Below are 9373 nucleotides of genomic sequence, written 5' to 3'. Positions count from 1 at the left end.
ATGTGAAAAAAAAGTCATCGTACCTATTGTAGTTAAAAAAGCTAAGCCGAACCATATATACAAACCGAATTGCATCACTACAAACCACACTAAACATATAAGCTGCATTGTGCAGTTTAAGCATAATAAAATCAATCATCATGGTTTTTGGTACGATTTTAGCCAAAACCACATTCCCTTCTCCTTATCGTACCGCCCCATCATACCCTAGACACATGTTCTGAAGCAAAACAAAAAAAAATTTCTTAATATTTTATTCTCTACAAAATTAGCATATTCATGAAAATTTGAAAAAAAATCATATATATATATATATATATATATATATATATATATATATATATATGCTTTGTTTAATAACAAATTTTGGATGATACGGTTTTGAATTGGATGATACGGTTTTAAATTGTAATATTTTGGATCAAAACGGATCATAAACATTTTGATTCATAAGATTTTTTTGATCAAATCATTTCCAAATCAAATAAAGTCTTTTACGATAGATTTTGGTTCATAACTAATTTTGGTTCGTAACTAATTTTGGCTCATAATATGTTTGATCATAACATTTTGGTTCACAATATTTTAGGTCATAACAATTTGAATCATATAATTTTGTATCTTAGTACTTTGGATCATATAATATTATTTGAATCATAACAAACTAAGAATCATTAACATGTTGAATTATATTTTTTTCTCTTTACAAACTTACTAATATAGTGAATAAAAGATCCCTTAAATTTTCAATTTGTTTCGAAGACAATTTTTTGGTTTTATCCTAATTTTTTTACAAAGGAAAAAATTATGACAATAAAGCACACACAATTATACATACAAGTTTGCGCATAACGAAACTCACACGTTAACACCAACAAGCCCATGCCGAAAACATCGCCCACCCGTCCCTCCCTACACCCACCATCCTCCATCCCTACACTAGCCACCCACCCCTACCCCCACAACTACATTACTATGCCTACATGCCTACCCCATCCCCATCCCACCCCACACCTACACCCTCCCACACACTTACTATAATTAGCATTAAGTTATTCAAATGACCATTTTGGTTAGAGTTATGATAGAATAGGGTTTGAGTTAAAGTTTTGAAAGTTTATTTTAAAGATTGGGTCAAATGGTGTCATAACTTGGAATTAGGAAATGGAAGGTCCATTCATGACATAAGATCAAAGAGTCTTAATAAGTTATACATCCTCTCCCCAGTTGGAGAGAACGAGTGGGGGAAAAAGGGGGGAGTCTCGAATAGCGATCTATGAAGAGTTAGAGTGAATTCGAAAGAATTGAATGATTATTGAAGAGTTTAAGCTTGAAACATCAATTTAGAGCATGGGAAGGTATAACCTCGTCACTTGCTTCTCTTAAATTTGACCTAGGGTTTGGATAAACACCCAATCCAAAATTTACAAACTATATATATATATATATATATATATATATATATATATATATATATATATATATATATATATATATGATTTGAGTACAATCTAGTATTAGAAACTTGTTTTAGATATCAAGGCATCATTATTTCACATTTAAAATGGTTGTTTTCATCTCTAATTGTGGAATTAGATATTTGGAACCCTAACTTGATTAGAAGTTGTACTCTAGCCATTAAAACTTGCATACAAGATTATTTTCATGAGTTTGATATCAAATGAAACATCCCAAAAATACAGTCCAAAAATTTCGTTTTTAATTATTCATAAAACCATAAATACCATCCATCCTTTCATAAAAACATAAGTAATGTATCACAAAATCATCATATCAATATACTGTATCATAACCATGTGTCAAAATATCAGAGTTTAAAACATCCCAGGCTGAACGAATGGTGTGTGCACTGCAATCATCTCGAGCTCTTCCCTTTGCTACCAGAAGTACCTGAAACCAAAACTGAAAACTATAAGCACGAAGCTTAGTGAGTCTCCCCAAGCTACCATATACCATATACATACATGTAACTAGGAGATACGGGGCCCGCACACTCTCATGGAGATTTGGGCCCCACCCACACTCCGCTGTCTAGGAGATTCGGGCCCCGCCCACACTCCGTTGTCTAGAAGATTCGGGCCTCGCCCACACTACGCTGTCTAGGAGATTCGTGCCCCACCCATCCGCTGTCTAGGAGATTCGGGCCCCGCCCACACTCCGCTACTAACGTGCATACAAGTATCACACAGACAACAAGTATATCTATTCCTATCAAACAGTCCCATAACTATACTCAGATAATACTACGAGATTCAGGCCCCACCAACACTCGTCTACTATGACAATCAGACTCCGCCCGCACTCAACTACTAACACATCACATATACGGGCCCGACCTTGAAGCCTTAGACCGGTTCCTACTGAAGGAAACTCACCTCGCAAAGCTGACTGCTGAAATCTCGAGTGAGGAATCTCTGATAGCTGCTCCAACGACTCCCCGACTATTAATATCACAATAACACTTAGTCAAAACCTAATAATCCTCCATAGGGTAAAATGACAATTTTACCCCTTGTCAAAGTCAACGATTTGGTCAAAGTCAACTTTCTGGTTGACCCAAATCCCCGAGTTGCTCCATCAACTCGTCGAGTCTTAGAATCCTGAAATCGCGATCTAACTCGTCGAGTCACCTCCCTAACTCGTCGATTTCCCTGGCTACACATAGTCGCGATTTATCGAATCAACTCGTCGAGTCCCCTCACCGACTCGTCGAGTTCTACCTTAAACTAAAACGGGACAACACAACCCAACTCGTCGAGTTCCTCTGTCTGATTGGCCATTTTAACAGATTAAGCCTTTACTCTCAAAATCCAATGTTCATACTTCATCTACATATTGGCCATTTTAACAGATTAACACAACCCAACTCGTCGAGTTCCTCTATCTGATTGGCCATTTTAACAGATTAAGCCTCTACTCTCAAAATCCAATGTTCATACTTCATCTACATATTGGAAATGATCTTTTAAGGGTAAAGTTTCCAACTTTACCCATAGATAACCCTTCTTAATGGGTTTAGCTAAAACCCTAGTTCTTTTAGGACATAGATCTTTGTCCAACAACCTTATCACTCCAAACCAATGCATGAAAACCTAGATCTAGGTCTTATATATACCAAAAGAAAATGTAAAGCCTCAGACTTTCCTTCCATGCATGGCCTTCTGGGGCACAAAAGGCCATAACAACACCTTTAGAGCTTGCATGGGGGGCTTCAATGGCATAAAGTTTGCACCTTTATGCCTTAACAACCCTTAATGATCTCAGATCTGAAAGGATCATATCTTGGGACGTCCAAACCCCAAGGGCCAAGCTTCTTGAACCAAAACCCTAAAAAAGTGGAAATAAGTAGATCTAATGAATAAATGATCAAGTTAGAGACTTTGTTACCAGAAAGTGAAGGGAATGAGATGTTGCTTCTGGATCTACAATCTTCTCTTGGAGTCCTCAAGATTCTTCATCTTCTACAAGCTTCAAAACACACAAGAACACTAAAAAAATGGCTCACACACTCACACAATACTCTAGGGTTTTGTGGATTAGGGTTTGGGACCTAGAGGCTGGAAATAAGGCCAAAAAGTAGGGATTAAGATGCTTAAATAGGGTGCAAAACCCTGAAATTCGGGTTTCACTTTGGCAAACTTACTCGCCGAGTCGAGGGCTCTCGACTCATCGAGTAGATAGCTTAAAACCCGCGTCTGAGAATCATTTCTACTCAACGAGTCTGGGGCTCCCACTCGTCGAGTATCTCTATCAAAATGAATAATTTATAAATAAATGGGTACCAGGAACCAAGCATTACAATTCTCCCCCACTTGACTTAGACTTCGTCCTCAAAGTCTGCTGCGTCTGGAAACAACTTCGGGTAGTGCTCCTTCATCGCCTCCTCGGGCTCCCAAGTCCACTCTGAACACTTGTGGTGCTGCCAATGCACCTTCTCCAGTTGAACAACCTTATTCTTCAAGGTTTTCGTCATGCGACCCAAAATTTCTATCGGCCTCTCTATGGACTTCAGGCTATCGTCAACCTGAATATCCTATAAGGGTACAATCGCTGAATAATCCACTAAGCACTTACACAACTGGGAAACATGGAAAGTGTTGTGGATCTGGCTGAGCTCTGCTGGCAGATCCAATGGATACACCATCTTGCCTACCTGGGCTATAACCCTGAATGGGCCAATGTACCCGGGGCCTAGCTTTCCCCGCTTCCGAAATCGGATGACACCTTTTCAAGGTGACACCTTTAGGAGGACCATATCGCCCACCTGAAACTCTAAATCTGAACAACGCTTCTCAGCGTAGGTCTTCTACCGACTCTGAGCAGTCTAGATCTTGCTCCGGATTTACTGGATCCGCTATGTAGTCTTGAGTACTACATCAGTACTCCCCATGACTCTCTGACCGACCTCGCCCCAATAGATTGGGGTCCTACACTTCCTCCCGTAGAGCATCTCGAAGGGAGGTCGGTCTATGTTGGCGTGGTAACTGTTGTTATACGAAAATTCCACTAACGGAAGATACGTATCCCAACTGCCACCGAAATCCAAAACACATGCATACAACATGTCCTCGAGAGTCTGAATCGTCCTTTCGCTCTGTCCGTCTGTCTGGGGTGGAAAGCAGTGCTAAAGTGAAGACGAGTTCCCATCTCGTCGTGAAATCGCTTCCAAAATCTAGAAGCGAAACAAACATCTCGTTCTGACACCACCGAGATAAGCACTGATATTGCCAAATTTATACCTATTTTTAGGCAATATTTAAGTACATTTTTATTAATAAGTTGGTAATTTGTTTAGAATAATGGTACTTATGAGCTTAAATGTTATTTGCAGCAAAAAAAAAAGACATTTTGAAGAAAAGGGACTAAAAACGTTAAAGAAAGAAACTTTGGGAATTAAAAGATTAAAAGAGAAGAAAAATCTGGAAAAAGCATTCTCACGTCGTGGGAACTTGAAGATTCACGACGTGAGAGTTGGTTCTAGAAGATATGTACGCGGTGAAGGAATCCTTGATGGGCACGGTTATCTAAAACTCACGACGTGAATATCTTATTATTCACGACGTGAGTTTGTGAAAATCAGCAACTATATAAACCCTTGACCATTATGAATAAAGGGAACTTTTGGCAAGAGAGAGGAGTTCCAGAAGACGATTTTGAGCAGAGAAAAGTTCTGGGAAGGGGCTTTCAACACCAAAAGAGTGAAGGTCCATATTTAGATTATTTAATTGATAATTAGGAACATGTTTTATTACACTTTAATTTGTGTTAGTGTGTTAGTTGCTATGATGAGCAGCTGAATCTAGCTACTCTTGTTTAGCTAGATGAAGCTTCCAACTTATTATAGCTCAATTTTATGGATTTATTTAGTTGGTAAAATTGCTTGTGTTTGATTTGTATTACCTAGCATGCTTGTGTTTGTTTCTCTAATTGCTTGATTGCATGTTCTGTGTAGCTTAGTGATCATTAACTGCATGAACTTGTTTACCTAATGATTTAGTGAACATTGAATTGTTAGAGCTAGGATTGACCAATCTTAGTTAGTAATTAGAGTAAATAAACTTAGTTGTGCTAGAGAACATGTATTGTGACTATATTTGCGTTTATATAATAAATCTTACATAACATATTTATATTCATAATTAGTTCTGTGTTTAATTGTGTGTGAACATACATAGTTTGACATGAATTAGTTAATTATTGGTAAAGTTAGAACTAAATTACTAATACAATTAAAACCAACTTGATAATCCATAATCATTAGCTAGCCATAAGGAAGAAGTGGATTCAAACTAGACAAGAGTGTGTTTTTACTTATTGAATTTGAGTTAAGTTTGTCTGGTCTTGTAAAATCAGGTAAAACCCCATTTTAAACTTGTTAATAATTAGGTTAATTTAATAGTAAGTAGATTAATTAGTAACACCGTTCCCTGTGATCGACACCCGACTTACCCAAGCTATACTGTAATCCGACTAGGTACACTGCCTATAAGTGTATAGTTAGTTTAAGTTTGTTAGGTTATAAATATTAAAATTAGTGGGTACTTTTGTGCACATCAAGTTTTTGGCGCCGTTGTCGGGGAACGACACGTTTATTAGTTTATTTAGTTGCATTAGATTAATCGACCCTTTTTTGTGGAATAAAATCTGCAAAAAGGTTAATCGGTTAAGTATTTTTGTTTATTAGCTTAGCTTAGTTGATTAGCATATATAAAAAATGTTTCTGTCACATAATTCACAACGTGAGTTTTATAAACTCGCGACGTGAAAGCTGCGATTTTTAGTTTTTTTAGTATTTTCTTATTTTAGTTCAATTTTATGTTTTTAGTTTAGCGAGTTGCAGGTGTTCATGACCCGAGGCTCAAACACACCCTTGGTGCCACCACTTGACGATCCCGAGTCTACAATTCACAAGAAAAAGACGCCCTTACAAGAATTAAAGTCAGCTTTTTCAAGGAAGTCGGGAAAGAAGACAGGAGAGTCAAGTTCATCCTCGAGGCACAAGAACAATTTTGAGCACTTGGATCAAATACCCGTCCAAACCGAATCCGAATACGACACTGAGCCGGAATTTGAAGAACATACGAGCGAACCCGAGAACGAGCCAAGGAAAGAGATGGCAGCAATTGAAGAGATGTCCATGGGAGCTTACAAGAAGCGGATTCGAGAAGATGTGGGTCCCGGTTTAGTCCAACCCGCAATACCTGCCACTGCCACATTCGAGTTGAAGGGGCACATCTTGACTGCACTGAAGGATATCCCATTTTTTGGGAAAGATCATGAGGATGTTTTTAAATCTAGATGAAGTCAACGACATTGCGGATTACTTCAATGTCCCAAATGTCAACAGAAACACCGTATTGCGTAGGATGCTTCACATCACTTTCAAAGGAGCTGCTAAGGAGTGGTTAAAGTCACTTCCACCGGGTACAATTACCACTTGGGCTCAAATGCGTGAGCAATTCCTGGACCGGTTTTGCCCGCCATCCAAGATAGCCAAACTCAAGAAGGCAATAGCCAACTTTGAGCAACAGCCGGGGGAGTCATTATACGAAGCATGGGAGCGGTACAAGGGCTTGCTCAGAAATTGCCCTCAGCATGATCTAAATGTGCAACAAGAGATGTTGATCTTCTATGATGGGGTCAACGTTATGACGAGACAACTCCGTGACTCTCAAGGACCTTTGACAAAGAAAAATCCAAGGGAGGTTAAGGAGCTGATTGAAGAATTCGCGAAGCACTCTCGCGAATACCACAACCCTAGGCAAGATGGAATCAAAGGCGGTGGAAGGGCCCAAACTGAAGAAATAGCAGTTGTGATGGCTATGGTGAATAATTTGGATCAAAGGATAACACAAATGGACCAGTCAATACATGCCATAAGAGTGGGTTGCGAGAGATGTAGTGGTCTACACTTGACCAAGGACTGCAATTTAGATGAGTTTGGGAACAGAAAAGCTCAAGTGTGCTACTCGAGTGGGGATAAGTTTGATGAGGACTAGAGGAAACCGAAGAAGGAGTGGCTGCCATATGAAGAGTATAAGAAGCAAAAAGAAGAAAAGTATAGGCAGGCATGTCGAGGCTTCTATCAAAAGGAGCAGCCACCAGCCGAGAAAAAACCCGATCTAGAGACTATGTTGATGAAGTTTATGGAAGCTTCGGAAAAGAGACACGATGCCACTGATTCTGCTATTATGGAACAGCAAACTTTAATAAAGAATCAGCAAGCCTCCATCCATAACCTTGAAGTACAAGTTGGTCAACTAGCCACTCTAGTTCATGAGAAGTTATCCCCGAAAAATACCGAAACGAAGACCCAATCTCATGTAATGGCCATAGACACTGAAGAAGAAGCCATCTCTGAGTTCCTGGAGGCATTGGAAGAAGAACCACAGCAGCCCGATCCAAAGCTGAAGAAGACCAGGGTCGAAAATCATGAAGCTGCTGAATTCCAAAATTCACGACGTGAACCATATAAGTTCACGACGTGGGCTCGTCATGAACAGAAAAATTCTGTAATTGGTTCGGTTTATTAGCCACCATTGCCTTTTCCTTCCCAAGCTACCCTTAGTCCACTGGAAAGAGAGCATAGAGAGCTTGTCAAGCATGTGAAGGGGATCCTGATTAATACTCCCTTTGTCGAGTCCTTATCCAAAATTCCCGAGCATCAGAAATTACTGCAAGATTTGATAGACACTCGCAAGCAATTAAAGAAGCATTCTAAGGTGGTTCGAAGTGAATAAAGCTCAAAAGTTGTGTTGGGAGAGACACTAAAGAAGATGGGAGATCTCGGACGCCTCACTCTTCCGTGTCAATTTGCCAACAAAATGAAGGTTAATGCTTTATTCATTTTATCAGAAGTTAGAAATTCAGAAGATGAAGGCTACAAAAATGACTATTCACATGGCGAACCGTTTAGTGACACAACCCAGGGGCATCGTGGAGGATATTTTGGTGAAAATTGGAAAATTTGTTTTTCCAATAGATTTTGTAGTTTTGGATATGAAGGAAGATCCCGATGTTCCAATTATCCTTGGTCATCCATTGCTTAACATTGCTGGAGCTTTGGTTGATATTCGCGAGTCTAAGCTCACCTTGAGGCTTGGTGATGAAAAAGAAGTTTTTGGGATAGAAGATGGCTTTCCAAAGGAACATGTTCAAGAAGAGGTGTTCATAATCAATAAAGATAATGAACTAGAAGAACTGGAAAAGCTTATGGAAGAAGAGATCAAGGCAGTTCATCAAGTCAAAAGAACAAAACCAAGAGCATCTGTTCCATTTTTGGTTGAAGTCATAGCTTACAAGAGTCCACCTTCTTGGGTGAGCAAAGAAGATGATGAGATGACATGTAATACCCCAAAAATACCGGTTAAAAATTTCATTTTTAATTTAGGTCAAAACATAAAAACATCATTACAAAACACTCATAATAATAATCCATGTCTGAAAACCGGTAATACCATAGTAATAATTCAGAGTACATCCCAGAGATCCATAGTGCGGAAAACAAGAGTGTGTGTGATATGTCGCTACCGCGCCGGCTCCTTTCCCTTAGCTGAAAAGGTACCTGAAATCAAAACTGAAAACTGTAAGCACGAAGCTTAGTGAGCTCCCCCATAATACCTCATACCATACAAGCATACAACATACAACATGAAGCTAGGAGTTACGGGCCTTGCCCACACTCACGAAGATACGGGCATTGCCCACACTCCGCTAGCCGGAAGATACGGGCCTCGCCCACACTCTACTATTTGGGAGATACGGGCCTAGCCCACACTCCACTCTCGGAGAGATACGGGCCTTGCCCACATCATCCGCTAACCCACAATATACAAGTATCACACAAACAACA

General features: G+C 39.4%; 1 non-coding gene across 1 annotated transcript; it reads right to left on the bottom strand.

Annotated features, from left to right (window-relative positions):
- Nucleotides 1-7016: 7016 nt before the first annotated feature.
- Nucleotides 7017-7123, bottom strand: LOC145103419 (small nucleolar RNA R71). Its single transcript, XR_013706512.1, has one exon. It is a non-coding gene; the product is annotated as a small nucleolar RNA R71 (small nucleolar RNA).
- Nucleotides 7124-9373: the final 2250 nt, after the last annotated feature.

This window comes from Lactuca serriola, chromosome 4 (genome assembly GCF_051521515.1).
Source record: "Lactuca serriola cultivar US96UC23 chromosome 4, Lser_US96UC23_V15, whole genome shotgun sequence".
NCBI classification, from domain to species: Eukaryota; Viridiplantae; Streptophyta; class Magnoliopsida; order Asterales; family Asteraceae; genus Lactuca; species Lactuca serriola.
Note: the sequence above shows the minus strand (reverse complement) of the source record. Positions and strands in the feature narration are given on the sequence as shown.